This window comes from Tachyglossus aculeatus, chromosome 16, assembly GCF_015852505.1.
Source record: "Tachyglossus aculeatus isolate mTacAcu1 chromosome 16, mTacAcu1.pri, whole genome shotgun sequence".
Taxonomy (NCBI): Eukaryota; Metazoa; Chordata; class Mammalia; order Monotremata; family Tachyglossidae; genus Tachyglossus; species Tachyglossus aculeatus.
In genome coordinates this window covers 18,236,599-18,263,376 of record NC_052081.1, presented here as the reverse complement: position 1 = coordinate 18,263,376, position 26,778 = coordinate 18,236,599, and positions in this window count along the sequence as shown.

The window sequence follows — 26,778 nt, the reverse complement described above, 5'->3', positions numbered from 1 at the left end:
TAGTCTAAAGAGTGAACTAGAAGTCAGAAGTAGTTGACATAGGTAAAACACATGAGAGCAATAGGGCAGCAGGAAAAAGTGTTTCTGGGCAGAGGAAAAGGCAGAAACACAGCAAGTGCCTGGGAGCAAGAAGGACCTGGGTTCTAATCCTGGCTCTGCCACTTGTCTGCTGTTTGACCTTGGTCAAGTCACTTCACTTCTCTGTGTCTCAGTTATGTCATCTGTAAAATGGGGATTAAGACTATGAGCCCATGTGGGACATGGGCTGTATCTACCCTAGGGTTAGTACAGTGCCTGTCGCATAGTAAGCACTTAACAAATACCATTAAAAAAAAAAGAAAAATGAGGATGTGTTTGAGATGGAAGGCCTGATGCCAGGATTTCCACCCACAGTACTCCGCTATTAACTAGAGAGGTTAAGTGCTTGGCCAAGGTTGCACAGCAGGCCAGGAGCAGAACTGGGATTAGAAACTGGGTCTTGGGCCCATGTTGAATAAAGGTTCACTTGTTTCCCTTAAGAAGCATGAAGCGAGAGAAACTTCAGTCAAGAATGATCTCTCAGAGCTCTGGACTTCAATCTATCCCAAACATTTACAGACTAGGAACTGAGAACAGAGATTTATAACAGTACTAGAAAATGGAAAGTCAAGACTGCACCTTGAGTGGCAGAATAATTTAATATAATGTGAAATGGGGTAAAAAATATATAAATTGAATAATGGTAGAGCATAAGAATTTAGTATCGCATGAGATGAAATTCAGGATCATCTGAAGAAATTCTTAAAGGATATAAAGTGCTAGCTAATTCCTAGCCTATGGTTGCAGAAAAGACCTAGCACAGAAGTCTAAAACTAGCCTACTCTATTTAAAAGGTATTTTCTAGTCAGTTTGGTTTCCAATTCATAATACTACAAGATTTTATTTTAGTAAGTGGAGCAGGAATAATGCCTTGAAGCACTATAACAGCAAATGAGGTCACACCTAATGAGTAAAGATTAAAGAAAGCCGATGCTATTATTGCATTAAATTGAGTGAAAATATTTCAGGAGGAACAGATGACTGTGCAACTGAGTTTGATTTTGCTTTGGTTGGGACACACAGATTAGGTGGAGCAGGAAAAGATAAAAGTGACCATAGTGCTAAAAGGTAAATGCCTCCTTTTTAGGGAAGCAACATGACCTAGTGACAAGAGCACAGGCTCAGGAGTCTAATCCCGCTCTGCCACTTGTCTGCTGGGTGACCTTGGGCAAGTCATTTAATTTCTCTGTGCCTCAATTACCTCATCTGCAAAATTGGGATTAAGACTGTGTACCCCATGTGGGACAGGGTTTGGGTCCAACCTTATTATCTTGAACCTACCCAAAAGCTTAGAACCGTGCTTAACAAATAGCATTATTATTATTATTATTATTCCTAAATTCAACTATTATGGTGGAGACACAAACAAAATGAATTTGTCCTCCCTTAATTTTGAAAGACCATCTCCTGAGGATAAAGCCTTTCTCCGTAAATTAAATCTGTAAATCTATAAATTATTTTAATGTCTGTCTCCCCCTCTAAACTGGGGGCAGGAAACGTCTCTACCAACTCTACTGAATTGTACTCTCCCAAGCACCTAAATACGGGGCTCTGAACACCATCAGCACTCAATAAGTATCATTGATTGTGTCCACTGTCCAAGAAAGGACAGAGAGAAGCAGCAGCGTGGCTCAGGGGAAAGAGCACGGGCTTTGGATTCAGAGGTCATGGATTCAAATCCCAGCTTCTCCACTTGTCAGCTGTGTGACTTTGGGCAAGTCACTTCACTTCTCTGTGCTTCAGTTACCTCATCTGGAAAATGAGGATGAAGACTCTGAGCCCCATGTGGGACAACCTGATCACCTTATACCCCCCACCCCAGTGCTTAGAACGGTGCTTTGCACATAGTAAGTGCTTAATAAATGCCATTATTATTATTATTATTATTATTATTATTATTAAAGGAATGGCTGCCCAGTGCATACAAGAGTGGCCCTGGAGGAGCTGAGAGTAACCTTAAATAGAGAATTCTCCCACACAATCTCTGCTGTTTCACATTCTGTTCCGCCTATGGGGAGTAAATGTTGCTGCCATTAAGGACTCCATCACCTTGCCCCCGTCTTACCTCACCTCGCTACTCTCTTACTACAACCCGGCCCACACGTTTCGTTCCTCTAATATTAACCTTCTCACTGTACCTCATCTATCTCACTGCCAAACCCTCACTGTTGCCCTCCCTCTGGCCTGGAAAGCCCTCCCTCCTCAAATCCGACAGGCAATTTCCTACAAGAAATAGCAGGAATTCCTCATTCCACCCAATGCCTCCACTGTGTTGCTTATGAGAAGCAGTATGGCGTAATGGATAGAGCAGGGCCTTGGGAATCAGAAAGTTTTGGGTTCTTATCCAGGATTTGCCACTTTGCTGTGTGACACTGGGCAAGTCATGTCACTTCTCTGTGCCTCCGTTACCTCATCTTTAAATTGAAGATTGAGACTGTGAGCCCCACGTGGGGCAGGGACTGTGTCCAACCCGATTTGCTTGTTTCCATCCCAGCGCTTAGTACAGCGCCTGGCACATAAATGCATAACAAATACTATAAGCTTTATTACTGTAGTTTAGTAGGGAGGAGAGGGTTACAAAGCACAGAGTAGAGGAGCTGTGCAGAACTCTACTGCAACTGCAAGCTCCCGTGACACACAATTTGGTTTGCATACAGAACCAATTTTCAGATCAGCAGGATTTTATTCTCAGCATTTTCAGGCCTGTGAATCCTTCATCGCCATTGGAATGCCGACTTTTTGCTCCCCCTGAACTGTGTGAGTCTTTTGAAGCGGGAATCTTGCTAGTGGTCAGGGGAGGGGGGAATGGGAAAGGGTTAAACCAGATTCATGCCTGGAAGCCTCAGGGGACTTTAATCTGGAGAAAGTCTACTCAATGATGAGGTTAATACGGACTTTTACAGAGACAAGCCATTTCTAAAAGCCAGGAAGTATTTTTCTGCACGTATTGAGTAGTCCAAAAAATAAATCTCAGTGAAGTCAATCAGTCAATGACATTTATTTCATTCATTCAATCAATCATCATCATCATCATCATCATCAATCGTATTTATTGAGCGCTTACTATGTGCAGAGCACTGTACTAAGCACTTGGGAAGTACAAATTGGCAACACACAGAGACAGTCCCTACCCAACAGTGGGCTCACAGTCTAAAAGGGGGAGACAGAGAACAAAACCAAACATACTAACAAAATAAAATAAATAGAATAGATATGTACAAATAAATTAAATAAATAAATAGAGTAAAAAAAATCATATTTAGTGAGCACTTACTGTGTGCAGAATTCAGTGTGGCTCAGTGGAAAGAGCACGGGCTTGGGAGTCAGAAGTCATGGGCTCTAATCCCGGCTCCGCCACATGTCTGCTGTGTGACCTTGGGCAAGTCATTTAACTTCTCTGAGCCTCAGTTACCTCATCTGGAAAATGGGGATTAAGACTGTGAGCCCCACGTGGGACAACCTGATCAGCCTGTATCCCCCCAGTGCTTAGAACAGTGCTTCACACATAATTGGATCTTAACAAATGCTATCATTATTATTATCCACCACTTCTTCATTCATTCATTCAATCATATTTATTGAGTGCTTACTGTGTACAGAGCACTGTACTAAGCACTTAGAAAGTACAATTCGGCAACAGAGACAATCCCTACCCAACAACGGGTTCACAGTCTAAAAGTGGGGAGACAGACAAACAAAATGAAACACTTATCTGCTATGTGACATTGGGGAAGTCGCATAACTTCGCTGTGCCTCAGTTCCCTCATCTGTAAAATAATAATAATAATAATGGTATTTGTTAAGTGCTTACTATGTGCAAAACACTGTTCTAAGTGCTGGGGGGATACAAGGTGATCAGGTTGTCCCACGTGGGACTTGCAGTCTTAATCCCCATTCGACAGATGAGGTAACTGAGGCACAGAGAAGTTGTGACTTGCCAAAAGTCACACAACTGACAAGTGGTGGAGTCAGGATTAGAACCCATGACCTCTGACTCACAATCCCAGGCTCTTTCCACTGAGCCACACTGCTTCTCTAAAACAGGATTTAGTCTATTAGCCCTATGTGGGACAGGGACTGTATGTAATCTGATTATCTTGTATCTGCCCCAGTGCTTAGAATAGTACCTAGCACCTGGTAAGTGTTTAACAAATGCCACAGGTATTATTATTATTATTATTATTATCATTATTATTATTATTATTATTATTATTATTATTATTATTATTAGACTGTGAGCCCACTGTTGGGTAGGGGCTTTCTCTATATGTTGCCAACTTGTACTTCCCAAGCGCTTAGTACAGGGCTCTGCACACAGTAACCGCTCAATAAATACGATTGATTGATTGATTGATTGATTATTATTATTACTGCCTGCTAAATAATCTTGGGTAAGTCACATGACTTCCCTGTGCCTCAGTTACCTCATCTGTAAAATAGGGATTAAGACTGTGAGCCCCATGTGACACAGGGACTGTGTCAAACATGATTATCTCATATCAACCCCAGGATTTATTACGGTGCCTGAAATAAAGTAAGCGTTTAATAAGTACATTAAAAAATATATTTGGTTCTCAGCAAGTTCATTAAATATTAGCTGGAGGGCCTGGGAGAGCAGCTCCTTTCAAATAGAGCTTTGAATGTACTCATCAGCATCATAATGATAATAATAGTTGCGAGATTATCATGTCTTCGAACAGATTGTTATAATTGTTGATGATTATAATTGTTAATATATACGACTGTTTATAATTTGTTAAGCCTTGACAGTACAACAAACACTATGCTAAACAATAGAGCTGTAGATACAACATAATCAGATCAGAATCCTCCGCTGTCCCACATGGGGCTAACAGTCTACAAGGATGGGAGAACAAGTATTTCATCCATTTTTTACAAATGGGGAAACTGAGGTAAAGGTAAATTCAATGATTTGCCCAAGGTCACACAAAACAGGAAAATGGAAGAATTGGCAGTGGCAGAAAGTGGCAGAAAAGCAGCATGGCTCAGTGGAAAAAGTACAGGCTTTGGAGTCAGAGGTCATGGGTTCAAATCCCGGCTCCACCAGTTGTCAGCTGTGTGACTTAGGGCAAGTCACTTAACTTCTCTGTGCCTCAGTTCCCTCATCTGTAAAATGGGGATTAAGACTGTGAGCCCCCCGTGGGACAACCTGATCACCTTGTAACCTCCACAGTGCTTAGAACAGTGCTTTGCACATAGTAAGTGCTTAATAAATGCCATCATTATTATTATTACTAATCGTGGAAAAACTGTCTCACAGTGAACAGTGCTCTGTATTTTTTTCTTTTTCTATGGTAGTTGTTAAGCGCTTACTATGTGCCAAGCATTAAAGTAATCAGGTTGGACACGATCCACATCCCAAATGGGGCCCACAGTCTTAATTCCCATTTCACAGATGAGGCAACTGAGGCACATAGAAGTGAAGTGACTTGCCCAAGTCATAGCAGACCTATGGTGGGGTCAGGATTAGAACTCAGGTCCTTCTGCCTCCTAGGCTTTTGTTCTATTCACTAGGTCATGCTACTTCTCGGTACTTGGTTGGAATGACCACAGTCCTTCCCCCAAGTTGGTCTCTTGTGAAATTGTCTCTCAAGGTCTCTTCCAACACTAGGATGGAACAATAAGGATGTCATTTCATTCATTCATTCATTCAATCGTATTTATTGAGCACTTACTGTGTGCAGAGCACTGTACTAAGCGCTTGGGAAATACAGGTCGGCAACATGATTGCCGATGTCCTCTTCAAACACCAGAGCTGAAAACTGATAAGCAGGCACCCTTGGGACTGTTAATAACAAGGGCTGTGAATAATTGTGTGGCCATAAACTCGCGGTTGAGTTTTTTCCTGTTCTTAAAAATATATACTGTTGCCATCCTGTTCCCTTGTATACAACCCCCTTCTAGACTGTGAGCCCACTGTTGGGTAGGGACCGTCTCTATATGTTGCCAACTTGTACTTCCCAAGTGCTTAGTACAGTGCTCTGCACACAGTAACCGCTCAATAAATATGATTGAATGAATGAATGAATGACTGAATGTCGTGATCGATGAACAACCATGGAGCTAATCATTTTTTTTTAATAGAGCATTTTTGCCAATTTCTAACATTTTAAAGGACATCTTCATAATTATTCATTGGCTTCCTGGCAGAGTAATGTGAAGGAAACTGCAGTAAAGGCATTGAGCGATGGTAACAATCTGTTGAAAATACCCAGCAATCTTATCTTCAAATAGGCTCTGGGGTTGAAAAAAGTAGAAAAGTTCAGAATGAGAGAAAAGCAAGCCTGCCTATTAGGGGGGTAGGGGAGACAGCAACAAGGCACAGAAAATGTTATTTTTGTGACTGCAAGTAATATCGAATCCTACCCATCCAATTCCCCAAGATATTGAGTCAGATTTTCCCAGAGCACGAACTACTCTCCTGTTGGCAAACCAGACCCCTCTGGTAAGCCATTCCACACTATCTGGTTATAATCCAATCAACTATCACTTCCGTGCAGGACTACCAGTGGTTTGAAGGGAAATGCAGCCAACAAAACATTTGTCTTAAAATCAAAGAGCTCGAAATAGCTGCAAACCTTTGAAGAGTATACAACACATGATCCTCGCCCCTACCACCCCAGATTTGTCTCTTGTTTTTCCAAGATAATGTTATTGGCAGTAAGACATTGTCCATGGGTATATGTGGGTTAAAAAAGGAAATGTGTGACTGAAACTCCATTCTGCACTGGTTGGTCCTGTCTCTGGGTTCTTATTATTATTATTAATGATAATATTAAGAATAATTGCAAACTTTGTTATGAGTTTATTATGTGCCCAGCACTGTAGTAGATGCAAAACAAAGAGGTCAGTCACAGTCCCTGCCCCACTTGTAACTCACAAACTGTAGGAGTGAGACCAGGTCTTTAATCCCCATATTACAGACAAGGAACCGGAGAAACAGGGAAGTTAAATGATTTGACTAAGGCCACACAAAAGACAAGTGGCAGAGCCAGGATTCAGGTGAGAACTCTTTCCATTAGGCAGCTCTGGGAGCTTTGAACCTGCCTCTTGGTATCCCACTGTTCACAAAGCCTTTGCTCAATTCCTCTCCTGATGACTGCCCATCAAGCTGGCCTGTCTGCAACCATGGTCTCCCAGCCATCCATTATGGTGGGCGGTATTTTGTTTGAGACTATCTCTTCCATATCCTCCCGACATCTGTATATTCCCTTTCATTTCACCCTTCTGTTCACCTGCGATATTCCTTCAACATTCTTTACGTGAGGAAGAGCACTTACAGACATCTCAGCATTCTCAGGAACTCTATCTGGACACTACCATTTTTCACCATTTTGAGGACCTGCTGACCAGTCCCTCTGGCTCCTAAATTTAGGATTAGGGAGGAGGAAGTCAGAAGAGCCCTTCTCTGAAGACGTAGAGGGACCAATCAAAGAGGATTACGGGGGAAGTAGAAGGGCCAGGTTGGGGGAAGAAAGAATACCCTCCATCATCTTGAGTCAAAGGGAAGCGAGCTGCGTGTCTGAGACTTGGGATGAGCTCGTGTTGCGGACCCAGGATGGATACGGAGCACAGGGAGAGGTCGGAGATCTTCCTTGTAGGTTCAAAATCCAGCAGCAAGGACTCTGGATAAATTCATTCAATCGTATTTATTGAGCGCTTACTGTGTGCAGAGCACTGGAGTACACGCTTGGAAAGTGCAGTTCAGGATGAATGAGGCTCCTGCCCCTGAAATGGAGAAGGATGTGAACTCTGGAACACCTACAAGGAAGTATGGAGGGGGAGGTTGTAGATCCAGGGAAAGGTGATTTGAGTTGAAATACATTTGTTACCTGATTAAGAACTTCTTACATATTGTTGAAATTCCATTTTTGGCATCTGCCTGTGGTAAATTCATGTGGAGAAGCTCTAGGAGCCAGGGAGACACGTGGGCTAAAGAATCATGCACATGGAAAGGAGAGCTTTATCCACAAATTTCCTGCAGCCAATTCTAGGAGTGGGGAGGTAACAGTCCCTGATAACTGCTTTCCCCAAAGCTGCCTGGATTTTAGCCATAGAGTGGTGGCTGTGATAAGGTGCAGGGACATGGGGAGCAAGTGAGTTTGACACCCCCAAACCGGAGGTAGAAGAAGGGAAGAACTGGAAGGCTTTAGGATCCAATGGAGATTACCAAGGTTCCGGGGCTCTGGAATTTACTCCAGAAGCTCTTTTTGCCTGGATTTAGGGAGGTAAATCCCCAATAATGCTGCACAGCTGTAGTGAATAGTTGGTTCACCTAGTGGAAAGAGCACAGGCTGGGAGTTGGAGATCCTAGGTTCTAATCCCAACTATCCCACTTACCTGCTCTGGGATTGGGGCAAGTCACTTAACTTCTCTGGGCCATAGTTTCCTCATCTGTTAAAGTGGGGAATAAATGTCTGTTCTCCCTCAGACTTAGTCCATGTGGGACAGGGCTTTGTCTGACCTGATTATCTTCATTCATTCATTCAATTGTATTTATTGAGCACTTACTGTGTGCAGAGCACTGTACTAAGTGCTTGGGAAGTACAAGTCAGCAACATATAGCGACGGTACCTACCCAACAATGGGCTCACAGTCTAGAAGTACCTAATATCTATCCCGATGCCTGACACATTAGTCGGTGCTTAACAAATATCATAACTGGTTGTGGGAGGGGAATATGTTTGTTGTTATATCGTACTCTCCCAAGTGCTTAATACAGTGCTTTGCACACAGTAAGTACTCGGTAAATATGATTGAATGAATGAAGGAATGAATTCTTCTTCTTCAAAAGTTCATTCATTCATTCAATCATATTTATTGAGCGCTTACTATATGCAGAGCACTGTACTAAGCGCTTGGGAAGTACAAGTTGGCAACATATAGAGACGGTCCCTACCCAACAGCGGGCTCACAGTCTAGAAGGGGGAGACAGACAACAAAACAAAACATATAAACCAAATAAAATAAATAGAATAAATATGTACAAGTAAAATTTAGGGCTAGGGTCATGCTTCCATATTTTGGCTGTTTTTCAAGGGTTTGAAGAGTTGCTGCGTGGATCATCTTTCTAAAATGGCATCCACTCCCCACTTCAAAAAAACCCGATGGATCCCAACTGCTTCTTGTCTTGTCATATGCCGTCGAGCCGTTTCTGACCCATAGCGACCCCACAGACCCATCTCTCCCAGAAGGCCCCGCTTTCCATCTGCAATCATTCTGGTAGTGGATCCGTACAGTTTTCTTGGTAAAAATATGGAAGGGGTTTCCCACTGTCTCCTTCCGCGCAGTAAACTCAAGTCTCCACCCTCAACTCTCTCCCACGCCGCTGCTGCCCAACACAGGAGAGTTTTGACTTGTAGCAGATTGCTTCCACTCACTAGCCACTGCCCAAGCTAGGGATGGAATGGACAGGCCTCTGCTTAACTCTCCCTCCCGTAGTCGAGACTGGAAGCTCTCCAGGTGCGACCCTGAGAGTCCCGACTGCTTCTAACATAAGACAAATCTTTCGACCAACCGCTTCGACTGACTTGGATTACATACGAACGAGACCTGGAACAAGGGCCACCTCACACCATAGGTCGCGCGATCTAGTGGAAAGAGTACAAGGACTGAGAGCCAGTAGATCTGGGCTCAAGTCTCTCTCTGTCACATTATAAGTCACCTCAAATTCAGTCGTGGCCTAAGTGTTGCGCAGAGCCTGGGGTGGCCATTATCTTGGCTCCCTCCACGGGCATTTTCTTCCAAAGAAAATACAGCTATCGAGCTAGAGGGGTTTAGAGGACCACAGGTTGCCCATTATGCTAGCACTACGGTGGAAGTGCGTCGGTGTATGGTGATGGGGTGAGGAGTGGAGGAGAATAATAATAATAATAATGATAATGATGGCATTTGTTAAGCACTTACTATGTGCAAAGCACTGTTCTGAGAACTGGGGAGGATACCAGGTGATCAGGTTGTCCCACGTGGGGCTCACAGTCTTAATCCCCATTTTCCAGATGAGGTAACTGAGGCACAGAGAAGTGAAGTGACTTGCCCAAGGTCACACAGCAGACATGTGGCAGAGTCGGGATTCGAACCCATGACCTCTGACTCCAAGAGACAGAGTGTGTGGCCAGCTCCTGAACAAGACTATCGCTAGTTTACAAACAATGTTACATGAGGTAGCTTTCTTTTTTAAAAAGAAAATGGTATTTGGTAAGCGTTTACTATGTGCCAGGCACTGTACTAAGCACTGTGGTAGATACAAGGTAATGAGGTTGGGCACAGTCCCTGTCCCACATTTGGCTCACAGTCTTGATCTCCATATCACAGGTGAGGTAACTGAGGCTCAGAGAAGTTATGTGACTTGTCCAAGGTCACACAGCAGACATGTGGCAGAGCCAGGGTTAGAACTCAGGTCCTCTGACTTCCAGGCTTATGCTCCTTCCACAAGGCCACCCTGTTTTTTCCACATAGTGCTCTTTTTCCATGAAGGTGTCCTAAACTACAGCCCCGTGTGAACTTCCCAAGGGAAAGTGGCAGGATTTTCCTCAGCTCATGTCAAGTGGGAGATTGGGGTCTGGAGCCGGGGACTTCCTGCCCCGCCGGTTACCCCAGGCCTAACCTGCTTCACCCCACCCCATTGTGCCTCAACCCAGGGCACTAACTCTTCTCCTTTAACCTCATTTTTCCCAGCCAGAACACCCAGGGAATTGGCAGGAAAATGCTTTTTGCTCTTCTAGCTGGCAGCATTGCCAGTTCCATATTTTCTGAGGAAAAAAGGCATTGGAGACCGCACGATCAAAGGAGACGAATCCGGTTCCAAACCACCTTGTGCAGGATCCTTCTGGGCCACTGCGTTCCCAGATAGTCCATGGAGCTGCAGGGCCACGGCAGGGGATCCTTTCGACCCAACAACACCGGAGATCTCCACTTCAGAAGGGGGAAGGTGCAGGTTTCACATCGGCCGATGCTTCTCGAAGGCCTTGGCTTGGACACTGTGTGGCTCACGCCTCGACTTTCAGGGAAGACTGCAAGGGCAAAGCGGATTTACAGCTGGCTCGAAGATGCCGTTGACCCTGCCCGACCATGTTGACTCTCCACCTGGCCTGCTACCTGGTGTCGCTACCTCAGCTCCTGACAGGGTTGTTCACCTTGAGCCCGTAAAGCAGCACTTTACCTTGACACTAGGCCTCCAAAAATGGACATTTATGTGTTTATTTTGTTTGTTTTCAGTCTATAAAAGCCCTTTCCTCCGAAGGACTCATCATCCTGTCTAAGAGGTTTCTTCTCTATTTGAGGTGCCCTTTGCCTGATCTGGTGTCAAGAAGTCAATGCCCCTTTTACTGCTGCTCCTGGGGAACTGCTTTCAAGATTCCCTGAGAAGCAGCGTGGCTCAGCGAAAAGAGCACGGGTTTTGGAGTCAGAGGTCATGGGTTCGAATGCCGGATCTGCCACGTGTCTGCTGTGTGGCCTTGGGCAAGTCACTTAACTTCTCTGAGCCTCAGTTACCTCATCGGTAAAAATGGGGATTAAGACTGTGATCACATTGTATCCCCTCCAGTGCTTAGAACAGTGCTTTGCACATAATAATTGTTTAACAAATGCCATTATTATTATTATTATTATTATTATTATTATTATTATTATTATTAACGTCTCTGGGCCTCTGTGACCTCATCTGTAAAATGAGGAGTCAGACTGTGAGCCCCACGTGGGACAACCTGATTACTTTGTATTTACCCCAATGCTTAGATCAGTGCTTGGCATATAGTAAGCACTGAGTTCCAGTTTAGGCTTTGCCACTTGTCTGCTGTGTGACTCTATGCCTCAGTTACCTCTTCTGTAAAATGGGGATTAAGACTGTGAGCCCTTTGTGTGGGACAGAGACTAACTGTATCTACCCCAGAACTTAGTACAGTGCCTGGCACATAATAAGCACTAAACAAATACCATAAAAAACCCCTCTGAATAACAAAGTGAGCAGAGAATGGGTACCTCTAAAGCATATTGTCTACCAGGCAGCCATCAAGCTGTGGGTAAGATGCTCCCTTCCCCCATCCCTCCTCCCCCCCACCCCCTATTTAGTTTTAAAAAAATCAGAAATTCCAAAAAAATACTTGCAGCAAATCAAGCAAGGCAGCAAGGCATCGAAACAATCATCAGTGTAAGCTCATTATGGGCAGGGAACATGCCTACCAATTCTGTATACCGTACTCTTCCAAGCACTTAGTACAGTACTCTGCACGTAGTAAGCACTCAATAAATGCCATTGACCTTGAAGCTCTTCACGACCGTATCATAATAGAGGCAGACAAAAATGTGGATCAACAAAGAGCTAAAAGAACCCAGGAATGACAGACTGACCTCACTAAATTCACGAGTTTACTCACCATTAAAGACACTCCACCGTTCTCTCCGTTCTATTACAGCACTGTTAAAGAGTACAAATTGAACCATCCACTTCACAGAGACAGAATCTTACACAGATGACATCATCAAATGGCAGCAAACCATGTGACTCCCAGGCCCGTTCTCTATCCCTGTGCCATACTGCTTATCTATCGATAGTTATCGATTGATCTCTGCTATGTACTGAGCGCTCGCTTGCTTTGTGGAGAGCCCCGCACAAAACGCTCGGGAGGGTCCACTCCAACGGAGTTGGTAGATGGGACCCCTGCCCACAAGGAATTTAGAGGAGGAGTTGGGCGTTAAAAACAGATTATTGGATTGGTTTCCTCACACCCCACAGACAAACGTTTTCAGTCAATGCCTGCCGATGACAAAGGAAGAAATCATCTTTAGGAGGCGTGAAGATGGAGCCATCTAGTCTCGGCTGGCTACCGCTTCAGCAGAACCCTTTCATTTTGGCCTCATGATGGCTTCTGCTTAGTTACTTGGTTTTATGAAGAAAAATTGGATCTCGCACCTGCAGTATTGGGGAACATCCAGCTCCTCAATTTTCCTCGCTTTTGGCCCGCTACACATCCGCCATACAACCCCTGGCCCGGAATGCCCCCCCTCCCCACATCCGCCAAGCTAGCTCTCTTCCTCCCTTCAAGGCCCTACTGAGAGCTCACCTCCTCCAGGAGGCCTTCCCAGACTGAGCCCCTTCCTTCCTCTCCCCCTCGCCCCCCTCTCCATCCCCCTCACCTTACCTCCTTCCCTTCCCCACAGCACCTGTATATATTTTAGACTGTGAGCCCACTGTTGGGTAGTGACTGTCTCTATATGTTGCCAATTTGTACTTCCCAAGTGCTTAGTACAGTGCTCTGCACATAGTAAGCGCTCAATAAATATGATTGATGATGATGATGATGATGATGATGTATATATGTTTGTACATATTTATTACTGTATTTATTTATTTTACTTGTACATATCTATTCTATTTATTTTATTTTGTTAGTATGTTTGGTTTTGTTCTCTGTCTCCCCCTTTTAGACTGTGAGCCCACTGTTGGGTAGGGACCGTCTCTATATGTTGCCAACTTGTACTTCCCAAGCGCTTAGTACAGTGCTCTGCACACAGTAGCGCTCAATAAATACGATTGATTGATTGATACCTTAATTAACACTTAAATACACCTTCCAAGATGATTTTCCCTCTCTATTCCTTCACACATGCACTTAGTCTTTCCCGCAAGCCCCTAGGTACTCTCTACCTCCACCGCCACAGCACTGTGTACGTATCAAGAAACAGTGTGGCCCTGTGAATAGAGCACTGTCCTGGGAGTCAGAAAACCTGTGTTCTAATCCTGGCTCTGCCATTTATCTGCTGTGTGAATTTGGGCAAATCACTTAACTTCTCTGTCCCTCTGTTCCTTCATCCATAAAATGGGGATTAAGACTATAAGCCTTCTGTGGGACCTGGATTGTATCCATACCAATTGGTTTGATTCTACCCCAGTACCTGGCACATATAATTACATATAATTAATATATTAATATTCTATATTAATGATAGCTATGATATTTGTTAAGCTCTTAATACGTGCCAAGCACTGTACTAAGCAGCACTGAGGTGGATACAAGCAAATCGGGCTGGACATAATCCCTGTCCTATGTGGGGCTCACAGATTCCATCCCCATTTTACAGATGAGATAACTGAGGCACAGAGAAGTGAAATGACTTGCCCAGATTGACAGAGCAGACAAGTGGTGGAGCCAGAATTAGAACCCATGACCATACTCTATCCACTATACCATGATACTTCCATATATCTCATCTGTAAATACATATGTATATGTAAATATATTTATCCAGGTACTCTACTCTGTTGCTTCCTTTATCTGTAATTCATTATATCATCTGTGTCTTCCTTAAGAGCAGTGATTGTGTCTACCAACTACATTATTCTCTCCCAAGAGACTAGTTCAGTGCTCTGTACAAAGCAAGTGCTCAGTAAATACCCTTAATTGATGGATTGAGGGTAGTAATCTTAGGAAATAGTAGAAGAGGAATCAATCAATCAATTATATTTATTGACCGCTTACTCTGTGCAGAATGGTATGATTTGGGAAGAAGATAAATGATCAGCAGAAAACAAAGCCTCTTAGGAAGATTTGAGTTTAGAGGATGGAAAATAGCTGAGGACTGGCAGATTTGAAGCAGGGAGGGAGTTTGGGGCATCCTAAAGAGGTAGGAAAGAGGAAAGAGGTAGGAAAGAGGAGGATGGAAGAAGAATCGGTTGATCATGCAACGGCTTGTTCAATCAACAACATGATTGGAGCTGATTGATAACAATAGATTTATAATGATAATTTTAGTATTTGTTGAGCTCTGACTATATGCCAAGCACTTGTTCTAAACATTGGGAAAGATGCAAGATAATCAGATTGGACACAATCCCTGTCCCACATAGGACTCACAGTCTAAGGAGGGAGAATAGGTATTTAATCCCCATTTAACAGATGAGGGAACTGAGGCACAGATAAGGTAAGTGACTCGTTCAGGGTCACACAGGATGAAAAATAGCATAGCTGGGATGAAAACCCAGATCCTTTGACTACCAAGACCACATTTTTTCCACTAGGTCACTCTGCTTCTCTATGCTGAGAGAAACTGGAGAGGAAAAAAGGATAAAATTGTGGGAACTGTGGAAACTATATCATGACAACAAAGCGAGGCTGATCAAGAAGTTGAAATGCCAATGCATTTATCTGTCAGTTAAGTATAAGTAGTATCCGCGACTATTTCAGTCTGGCTGTTTTAGGCCTTTTACACCCTGTGGTGACCTGATATTGACATCATGAAGTGAGAAATAATATATTGGGATATGAAAGTCAGAGAGAGAGATAGTCAGGAATAATCAAACCTGATGTCTTTTTTGGTTTGACTTAGAGAAGCAGCAAAGTCTAGTGGAAAGAACACAGGATTGAGATTCATGAAATCTGGGCTCTGATCCTAGCTCTGCTACTCGCCTACAGTGTGACCTTGGGTAAGTCACATAGCTTCCCTTCGTCTATACTGTGGGGTCGTTGTGGGAGAGTACAATAAGACAGAATTAGTTCCCAACCCATAATGAGAGTTATGAAAAGGTCAAAAGGGGAAAGTCAGAGAAATCCTAAGATATGATGATGGCATTTGTTAAGCGCTTACTATGTGCCAAGCACTGTTGTAAGCGCTGGAGTAAATACAAGGTGATCAGGTTGTCCCATGTGGGGCTCACAGTCTCAATCCCCATTTTACAGATGAGGTAACTGAGGCCCAGAGAAGTGAAGTGACTTGCCCAAGGTCACCCAGCAGACAAGTGGCAGAGCGGGGATTAGAACCCACGGCCTCTGACTGCCAAGCCTAGTCTCTTGCCACTGAGCCACGCTGCTTCCCAAGATACGTGGTAAAACTTCTGGTATTTTAAGATATTTTAATGTAATTCAGTTTTTACGGACTGCATATACTAGAAGATTTTTGTATAATAAAAATTAATAGTAACTTCATCGTAAAGTAGTAAATGGAACTATGTACAAAGGTTTATATTTCTTAGAACTGTAGAAACCACATAGCTCTCGTGCAGCCTTTAGGTGGCTTTCAAAAGTGAAAAAGTGAAGGAAAGCACTGTAGACAGTTCTAAGCCAGGGGCAGAAAAGACCTAAGAATCCTGACATTTCCGAAAGGCCTCAGCTTTTGATAAACAAATCAAGTCGTGTAAACATTTTCATTTCTATTATTAAACCTGTCAGTCTCAGGGTTTTCACACAGAAATTTTCCTTTTTCCACTCCAGCTAAAGGAGGACGTCTATTTCAGTTACACAGAGTCTGGTGTTCACTTCACATGGCCCATCTTCTTATTTGGTTGTGAAAATGGTACATAAGAAAGAAGATGGATTGCATTTTCTTCACATAGTGGGGAAGCAGTATTGCCTAGTGGATAGAGCATGGGCCTGGGAATCAGAAGGGTCTGGGTTCTAATCCCCGCTCTACCACTTGTCTACTGTGTGACCTTGGACAAGTTACTTTACTTCTCTGTGCCTCAGTTACCTCATCTGAAAAATGGGGATTACGACTGTAAGCCCCATGTGGGACAGGGACTGTGTCCAAACTGATTAATTTATATCTACTCTGGCACTTAAAACAGTGCTTGACACATGGTAAGCACTTAACAAATACCATTATTATTATTATTATTATTATTATTATTATTATTATTATTGTATTCCAAAAATTACTACTGCTGATTTGAAGGCACTGCACAGGTTTTCACACAAATATTTTGAGCCCAGAGGTGACTAAATCCCACGATACAGAAACTAACCAGTTTTCAGACCAACCTGCTACATAATCCAACCCACATCTGCGCAAAGGGTGCAGAAATATCTTCCTGGTGACAGGAGAGTTCTCTCAAAGTTAGAGCTCTGACCTACTTTTTGCCTACTTTTTGCCTCCACAAGCCCTATTCAGGACTTTTTTGGGGATTCTCTATTTACAGAAATATGTTTAACTCAACTCATGCTTAAGAAATCACACAGGGCTCAGTTGTGGATGGCAGGGAATGAATGAATCAATCCATCAATTGTATGAACTGAGCGCTTATGTACAGAACATCATTTCAAGCCACCGGGAGAGTGTATTAGAGTTAGAATACACATTCCCTTCCCTCAAGGAGCTAAGGATAGAATAGAGGAGATACACAAAATAAGTTACTGTGGGGGAAGAAAGAGAGTTTAAAGAGATGGTCATCAGTTCTGTGGCGGGGAGGGAGTGGGGTATTTAAATGTTTGAGGGGGGAAAGTAGATTCAAGGGCACAGATGACTTTCAAAAGTTTTCCGTTTTCTCCATACTCCCTTCTCTCCTCAGCTACCCTTCCCATCATATTCGGGCCTTCCTCACATCAAGTGACCCAACCCTTATGGTGGTTGGTCCAGTGAATTGAGGGCACTGCTAGAGAAGCAGCATGACCAAGCACTTAGTATAGTGCTCTGCACACAGTAAGCGCTCAATAAATACAATTGATGATGCTGATGATTTGTCTGCTGCATAGGGTTAGGGCTCGGGCCTGGGAGTCACAAGGTTTGCTGCCATTTGTCTGCTGTGAAGGGATAGTTCACGGGCCTGGGAGTCACAAGGTTTGCTGCCCCACTGTTGGGTAGGGACCGTCTCTATATGTTGCCAATTTGTACTTCGCAAGCGCTTAGTACAGTACTCTGCACACAGTAAGCGCTCAATAAATACAATTGATGATGCTGATGATTTGTCTGCTGCATAGGGTTTGGGCACGGGCCTGGGAGTCACAAGGTTTGCTGCCATTTGTCTGCTGCATAGGGATAGGGCACGGGCCTGGGAGTCACAAGGTTTGCTGCCCCACTGTTGGGTAGGGACTGTCTCTATATGTTGCCAATTTGTACTTCCCAAGCGCTTAGTACAGTGCTCTGTACAAAGTAAGCGCTCAATAAATACAATTGATGATGCTGATGATTTGTCTGCTGCATAGGGTTAGGGCACGGGCCTGGGAGGCCCAAGGTTTGCTCCCATTTATCTGCTGCCTAGGGATAGGGCACGGGCCTGGGAGTCACAAGGTTTGCTGCCCCACTGTTGGGTTGGGACTGTCTCTATATGTTGCCAATTTGTACTTCCCAAGCGTTTAGTACAGTGCTCTGCATACAGTAAGCGCTCAATAAATACAATTGATGATGCTGATGATTTGTCTGCTGCATAGGGTTAGGGCACGGGCCTGGGAGGCCCAAGGTTTGCGGCCATTTTTCTGCTGCATAGGGATAGGGCACGGGCCTGGGAGTCACAAGGTTTGCTGCCCCCCTGTTGGGTTGGGACTGTCTCTATATGTTGCCAATTTGTACTTCCCAAGCGCTTAGTACAGTGCTCTGTACAAAGTAAGCGCTCAATAAATACAATTGATGATGCTGATGATTTGTCTGCTGCATAGGGTTAGGGCACGGGCCTGGGAGGCCCAAGGTTTGCTGCCATTTGTCTGCTGCATAGGGATAGGGCACGGGCCTGGGAGTCACAAGGTTTGCTGCCCCACTGTTGGGTAGGGACTGTCTCTATATGTTGCCAATTTGTACTTCCCAAGCGCTTAGTACAGTGCTCTTCACACAGTAAGCGCTCAATAAATACAATTGATGATACTGATGATTTGTCTGCTGCATCGGGTTAGGGCACGGGCCTGGGAGTCACAAGGTTTGCTGCCCCACTGTTGGGTTGGGACTGTCTCTATATGTTGCCAATTTGTACTTCCCAAGCACTTAGTACAGTGCTCTACAGACAGTAAGCACTCAATAAATACAATTGATGATGCTGATGATTTGTCTGCTGCATAGGGTTAGGGCACGGGCCCGGGAGTCCCACGGTTTGCTTCCATTTTTCTGCTGCATAGGGATAGTGCACGGGCCTGGGAGTCACAAGGTTTGCTGCCCCACTGTTGGGTAGGGACTGTCTCTATATGTTGCCAATTTGTACTTCCCAAGCGTTTAGTACAGTGCTCTGTACAAAGTAAGCGCTCAATAAATACAATTGATGATGCTGATGATTTGTCTGCTGCATAGGGATAGGGCAGGGCCTGGGAGTCACAAGGTTTGCTGCCCCACTGTTGGGTAGGGACTGTCTCTATATGTTGCCAATTTGTACTTCCCAAGCGCTTAGTACAGTGCTCTTCACACAGTAAGCGCTCAATAAATACAATTGATGATACTGATGATTTGTCTGCTGCATCGGGTTAGGGCACGGGCCTGGGAGTCACAAGGTTTGCTGCCCCACTGTTGCGTAGGGACTGTCTCTATATGTTGCCAATTTGTACTTCCCAAGCGTTTAGTACAGTGCTCTGCATACAGTAAGCGCTCAATAAATACAATTGATGATGCTGATGATTTGTCTGCTGCATAGGGTTAGGGCACGGGCCTGGGAGGCCCAAGGTTTGCTGCCATTTTTCTGCTGCATAGGGATAGGGCACGGGCCTGGGAGTCACAAGGTTTGCTGCCCCACTACTGGGTAGGGACTGTCTCTATATGTTGCCAATTTGTACTTCCCAAGCGCTTAGTACAGTGCTCTGCACACAGTAAGTGCTCAATAAATACAATTGATGATACTGATGATTTGTCTGCTGCATCGGGTTAGGGCACGGGCCTGGGAGTCACAAGGTTTGCTGCCCCACTGTTGGGTTGGGACTGTCTCTATATGTTGCCAATTTGTACTTCCCAAGCACTTAGTACAGTGCTCTGCACACAGTAAGCGCTCAATAAATACAATTGATGATGCTGATGATTTGTCTGCTGCATAGGGTTAGGGCACGGGCCTGGGAGGCCCAAGGTTTGCGGCCATTTGTCTGCTGCATAGGGATAGGGCACGGGCCTGGGAGTCACAAGGTTTGCTGCCCCACTGTTGGGTAGGGACTCTCTCTATATGTTGCCAATTTGTACTTCCCAAGCGCTTAGTACAGTGCTCTGCACACAGTAAGCGCTCAATAAATACAATTGATGATGACCTAACGGATAGAGTACGGGCCTGGGATTCAGAAGGACCCGGGTTCTAATCCCGGCTCTGCCACTTGTCTGCTGTGTGACCTTGGGTGAGTCATGTCACTTCTCTGCGCCTCAGTTACCTCATCTATAAAATGCAGATTGTGACTGTGAGCCTCACATGGGACAGGGACTGTGTCCAACCTAATTTGCTTGTATCCACCTCAGTGCAGTGCCTTGCACTTGATAAGCACTTAACAAATACCACAATCATCATTATTAAGGAGATTTTCTGACACACTTAGCCTCTCCACGTACAGGCCTGCTTCTGCCTTTAAAATCTACTCAAAGCCAACATACTGATTATTATCCTTAGAATCAGTCAACCGGGAACATAGACATTGATCATTAGGATTCCTGTGCTCAATTTAGGCCAACACAGCTCTCTTGAAGTGAGACTTATAGCAAGTCTCTAAAACTTCTCTGTGTAAAGGACATTGTAAACCACACTCTCCTCCTAGGGATTTTATGAGCTTTTATTAATGAATGTTTGTGGAGGACTTTGATTTTCCATTTGAATGGTGTTACATCAGAGCAAAGCATTATTCTAAAGCAAATTAAATAGCCACCTGCCTCTGGAATTCAAGCTTAGACTGGAATTGGCTCATTATGCAGTAAGCTGAGTTTTTTGTGACCCATTTTCGACCTGTACTTGGGTAAATGTACCTTTTCCAAGAGAATTTTATGGTTTATAACAAAGTTGTGAGAAACATTTAGCTATTCAGCCAACATTTTTCAGATACGAAATGCTGAAATATACCATAAATATTTTATATATTTCCCAAGGACTAACAGAACTGTCTTTATGTGAATTTCCATTTCAGTACTAAAACTTGGCCTTTCGCAGTAAAATCTAAAGGCGACAAAGATTTGGGCAAGTTTTAATCATATTGACTATGTTATTTGTTAAGCACTTACTCCATGTCAATCACTGCACTAAGCACAGAGTTAGATACAGGATAATCAAGTTGGGCATAATCCCTTTCCCATATGAGGCTCTCAATCTTAGTAGGAAGAGCAGATATTCAATCTCTATTTTACTGATGAAGAAATTGAGGTACAAGAGAAGGTAATTGACTTGCCCCAAATCACACAGCGGAAAAAGTCAAGATTAGAATCATTCCACTCAGCAAATTCTGCCTCTGGTTTTATACTCTTTTCTAGACTGTAAGCTCATTGTGGGCAGAGAATGTGTCTGTTTATGGGTATAGTATACTCTCCCAAGCACTTAGTACAGTGCTTGGCACACAGTAAGCGCTTAATATGATTGAATAAATACATATGATTGGATGAATTAATTCTCCTCTACCTCTTCCTTGAACAGTTTTGACACAATCTGCTGATAATTTCACTGCTAAAGGGAGACAACTAGCTTGCAGTCTCTTCTTAAGATTCTACTTTGCTCTCAGAACTGTTTCTTTGGTACAATGAATTACATTTAAATTGCAGAAGCCAAGTCTCATTTTAGGAAAATTTAGAAACCTACAAGAAACTTCATGACTGCATGACTGATCCTTAATCTTTCATCAGAATAACAATATCACATATTCTTTTATTTCAGGGCCAGAGGTAGAGAAACCGGCTTATATATGTGCATTGGCATATGATATTCATTCAGTACTAAGAGGAAATTAGCCGACTGAGTAAAGGAAATAGATTATTCCATATTTCTGAAGTAAAACTTCATTTAAATTCTGGTAGAACTGCATGCACTATAAAGGAAATTATTCTACATTGATATCGATTCCAATATCAAAAATCAATGGAAATTATTTTGTGAAAGTAATATATTTGAGAAGATTTTTGTGAGGGAGAGTATAGCGATAGCTTGGCATTCTGTTCTCCAACTGAAAGTCTAGAGTAAAATCACTGTGGGCAGGGAACTGACTGCTAATTTCCAGGTGTTTAGAACTTGGTGCTCTGCACATAGTAACTGTTCAATAAATACCATTGATTAATTGATTAATAGGAGGTGGGGAGAGTGACACTCATCCCAGATGTCGTTTGTTGTTCTCGACTCAATATTCATTCTTTCATTCAATTGTATTTATTGAGTGCTTACTGTGTGCTGAACACTGTACTGAGCACTTGGGAGAGGACAATACAACAATAAACAGACATATTCCCTGCCTAAAAATATGAACAGCCAATGGCAAAGTGGATTAAACTGGACAGACTAGGCATTTGCCAGCCTCAAAGCAATATCCATCATAACAATCTTACTAGACAAGACACATGAGAGGCTGACTGGCCAAAGTTGCCAAATGGCAAGTTCAGCAGAACCTACCCGAGCAGAAGAGACTTTCAAAGACACAGTAAAGCACTTCACTTTATAAACTCGTTTTGGGAAGGGAACGCGTCTACCAACTCTGCTGTATTGCACTCTCCCAAGCACTTAGTACAGTGCTGTGCATACAGTAAATTCTCCATAAATATGATTGATTGATTTAATACTACAGCATAGTGTGTTCTAGACCACTTAGTACAATGCTCTGAACAGGCTAAGGACTCAGTGGTACTAATGATTAACTCTGGGAGATGAGAAAAGCAAGCAGATGAGCAGACAAGTTAGGGGAAACTCTCCTTTTAAAGTTGCTTTGGAAAGAGAGGGATATTAGCAGCAAATTCCTGAAAGAATGTCAGAAGCTGAAAATGGCAATTTAATGGTAGAAGACAACCTGGCAATACTGGACCCCACAGCACTTGTGTTTACATTGTATATAAATATATATATATATATATATATATATATCATGCTATGTATTGTATTAATGATGTGTATATATCTATAATTCTATTTATTTATATTGATGCCTGTCTACTTGCTTTGTATTGTTGTCTGTCTCCCCCCTTCTAGACTATGAGCCCGTTGTTGGGTAGCGATTGTCTCTGTTGGTTGCCAAATTGTACTTTCCAAGCACTTAGTATAGTGCTCTGCACACAATAAGCGCTCAATAAATATGATTCAATGAATGAATGAATAAATGAATGACTACTTGTATCCAGCACAATGACCTCAGTTATTCACTCATCAGATTGTTCAGCCACAAATGAATAAATGCCAGTATTAATTGTGGGTTTTTCTTTTGGTTTTTTTTTTTTCATTTGTTTTTAGTGGCGATGATATTATGTAAGGGAAAAGGGAGGGAGAGAGAGAGAGAAATGAAGTGAGTAAACAGCCTTGCAATGCTTAAGGGCCTATACAGGAATGGATCTTGCCACTGTATTTTAAAGTAAATCAGTGGACTTTAATAGGGCAGATCCCTGTAATTAGGGACAGTACAGAAATGCTATATCCTCTATCAAAAAGCAAAATGAAATGCCTTTGAGAATCCCTCCAAAGTATAAGGCACATCACAATATCTTTAATGCATATGAAACACTTGTGAAATGCAAACCATAAGTGTTTGGGTTGGAGTCCTGGCTCTGCCACTTGCCTGCTGTGGGTTCTTGGACAAGTCACTTAATTTCTTCAGGCCTCGGTTACTTCATCTGTAAAATGGGGATTAAGATGTGAGCCCCATGTGGGACATAGACTCTGTCCAACCTGATTAGCTTGTATCTATTCCAGTTCTAAGTACAGTGCCCGTCACATAGTAAGCGCTTCACAAATACCACAGTTATTATTATCAACAAATACCATTTTTAAAAAAGCGGCAGAACCAGGTTTAGAAGTTAGGCCCTCTGATTCCTAGGCCCATGCTCTTTCCACTAGGCAACACTGCTTCCTCTATTGAAGAGTTTTGAGTAGTAGGGAGATGTATGCAGAATGAAGTTTTAGAAATTTTTGGCTGGACTTGGTCTGTAGTCAAATAATGAACTACATCTTCTAGGGCTGTCAAATCCTGAAGTCCACTTTAAAAAATAATGCCCATGATTATACTTTACTTTTGTATGTCTCCAAAGAAAACTCTATTATATTTCATCTGGTGTTTTGCACTTCATTTCTGTCAAAGGCAATTCTTCTATTTTGACCTGTTCCAATCAAACTTGAATCAAACTCTGAAGGAGAATGCCCTCTGTTATTTTTATCTTCTTTAGATAACTGAAATAAACCCACAGAAGGCTGTGCAAGTAAGTTCTCCGATGTTCTTTCATTAGTTCAAGTGTTAACAGTTGGAGTGAAAAAAACAATCGTATATAGAATGGTATCTTTAAGAATCTACCTCAGGACTTTCAACAGTTCTTCTCCCCCCAAAAATAGTTTTACAAAACAAGACATGAACTTCTTCCCCCTTCATATCTGACAGGTCAACTCTCTCCCTATCCAGCGCTTAGAACAGTGCTTTGCACATAGTAAGCGCTTAATAAATGGCATCATTATTATTATTCAAAGCCCTACTCCAAGAGGCCTTCCCTGACTAAGCCTCAGTTTCCTTTCTAAGCCTTGCCTTCTGCTCTATCAGTACACTCGACGCAGTTCTCCCTTGGCACTTGTATAGCCACACCTTCCTCAGACCCACAGAACTATGTACATATATATCTGTCTCTATTTTAATGTCTGTCTACTCCTCTAGTCTGTAAGCTCCTTGTGGGCAGAGATCATGTCTACCAACTCTACTCATCATCAATCGTATTTATTGAGCGCTTACTATGTGCAGAGCACTGTACTAAGTGCTTGGGAAGTACAAATTGGCAACATATAGAGACAGTCCCTACCCAACAGTGGGCTCACAGTCTACTGTGCATGTATTCCCCCAAACACACTAAATAAACATTCAATAAATTCCATGTATTGACCGATTCATTGAACACATTCTTCGAGACTGTGAGCCTGTTGTTGGGTAGGGACCGTCTCTATATGTTGCCAACTTGTACTTCCCAAGTGCTTAGTACAGTGCTCTGCACCCAGTAAGCGCTCAATAAATATGATTGAATGAATGAATGAACACATTTATCATTCATTCATTCATTCAATCATATTTATTGAGCGCTTACTGGGTGCAGAGCACTGTCCTAAGCGTTCCTTTATGAGGTCGCACCTCATCCATTCATTCAGTCATCTTGTAGAAGCAGCATGGCTCAGTGGAAAGAGCAGGGGCTTGGGAGTCAGAGGTCGTGGGTTCTAATCCCAACTCCTCCGCTAATCAGCTGTGTGACTTTGGGAAAGTCACTTCACTTTCAGTGTCTCAGTTACCTCATCTGGAAAATGGGAATTAAGACTGTGAGATCCACGTGGGACAACCTGATTACTTTGTATCTACTTAGAGCAGTGCTTGGCGCACAGTCAGTGTTTAACAAATGCCGTCATCATCATTTATTGTCTACTGTGTGCAGAGCACTGTACTAAGTGCTTGGGAGAGTGCACCTCCTTCAAAAGGTCTTCCCCAACAAAACCCTCTTTCCTCTGGCTCCCATTCCCTTCTTTGTCATCCATGCACTTGGATCCGTGACCTTTGGGCATTTGATATTCGCCTCATCTTCAAAACCCAGTACTTATGTACATATACCTTTAAATTATATGTTATAAATCATTTATTTATATTAATGTGTGTCTCCCCCTCTAAACTGTAAGCTTATAATGGGCAGTGACTGTGTCTGCCAACTCTGTTGTATTACTTTGTGCAGTACTCTGCGCTTAGGAAGCATTCAATAAATACCCTTGATTGATTGCATGAGATGATGGAAAGATGATTGCACTTGAAGATTGTTGGGTTGTGCTGTCTACGGAGATGCAGGATGGCCTAGTGGAAAGAACATGGGCCTGGGCATCAGAAGGACCTGGGGTCTAATGCTGGCTCCACCTCTTGTCTGTTGTGTGATCTTGGGAAAGTCACTTCACTTCTTTGGACTTCAGTTACCTCATCTGTAAAATGGGGATTGTGACTGTGAGTCCCATGTAGGCCAGGGACTGTGTCCAACCCAATTTGCTTGTATCTACCTCGGCACTTAGTATAGGGCCTGACACTTAGTAAGCACTTAAAAGATACCACAATTGTTATTGTTACAAACAGCGCCTCAAATCTCTTGTAGGAAGAGGGAGGCTAAAGAAATAAGAGGAAGAGGTGTGAAGAGCAGTGGTCCACTTTAATACCAGAGAGCCATCTTCAGCTAGCTCTTCCTCTCTCTGGTATTGCTAGAAAGCTGGGTGCCTGTATAGCTAATAGTTTTATCTGCAGGCTGTCTCCATCATGGCTTCTGCCTCTTACTTCAGTGACTCAGAAGTGACACCCATGTTCAGAGGGAGCTGGGAGGAAAGCATAAAGTCTCTGGATTAATATTAACTCACTGTAGGCAGGGAATGTGTCCGTTTATTCTTTTATTTTACTCTCCCAAACGCTTAGTACAGTGTTCTGCACACAGTAAGCACTCAGTAATAATAATAATCATAGCATTTATTAAGTGCTTACCATGTGCAAAGCACTGTTCTAAGCACTGTGGAGGTTACAAGGTTGTCCCATGGGGGGCTCACAGTCTTCATCCCCATTTTACAGATGAGGGAACTGAGGCCCAGAGAAGTGAAGTGACTTGCCCAAAGTCACACAGCAGACAAGTGGCGGAGTCGGGATTAGAACCCATGACCTCAGACTCCAAAGCCTGGGCTCTTTCCACTGAGCCACACAATAAATGTGACTGCAAGATTGAATGAATCCCTGGAGAAACTTTCAAGGTCGGGGTAAATGGCATGCTTGTTAGAAGCAGCGTGGCATACTGGAAAGAGCCCGGGCTTGGCAGTCCAAGGTCATGGGTTCTAATCCCGGCTCCGCCACTGATCAACTGTGTGACTCT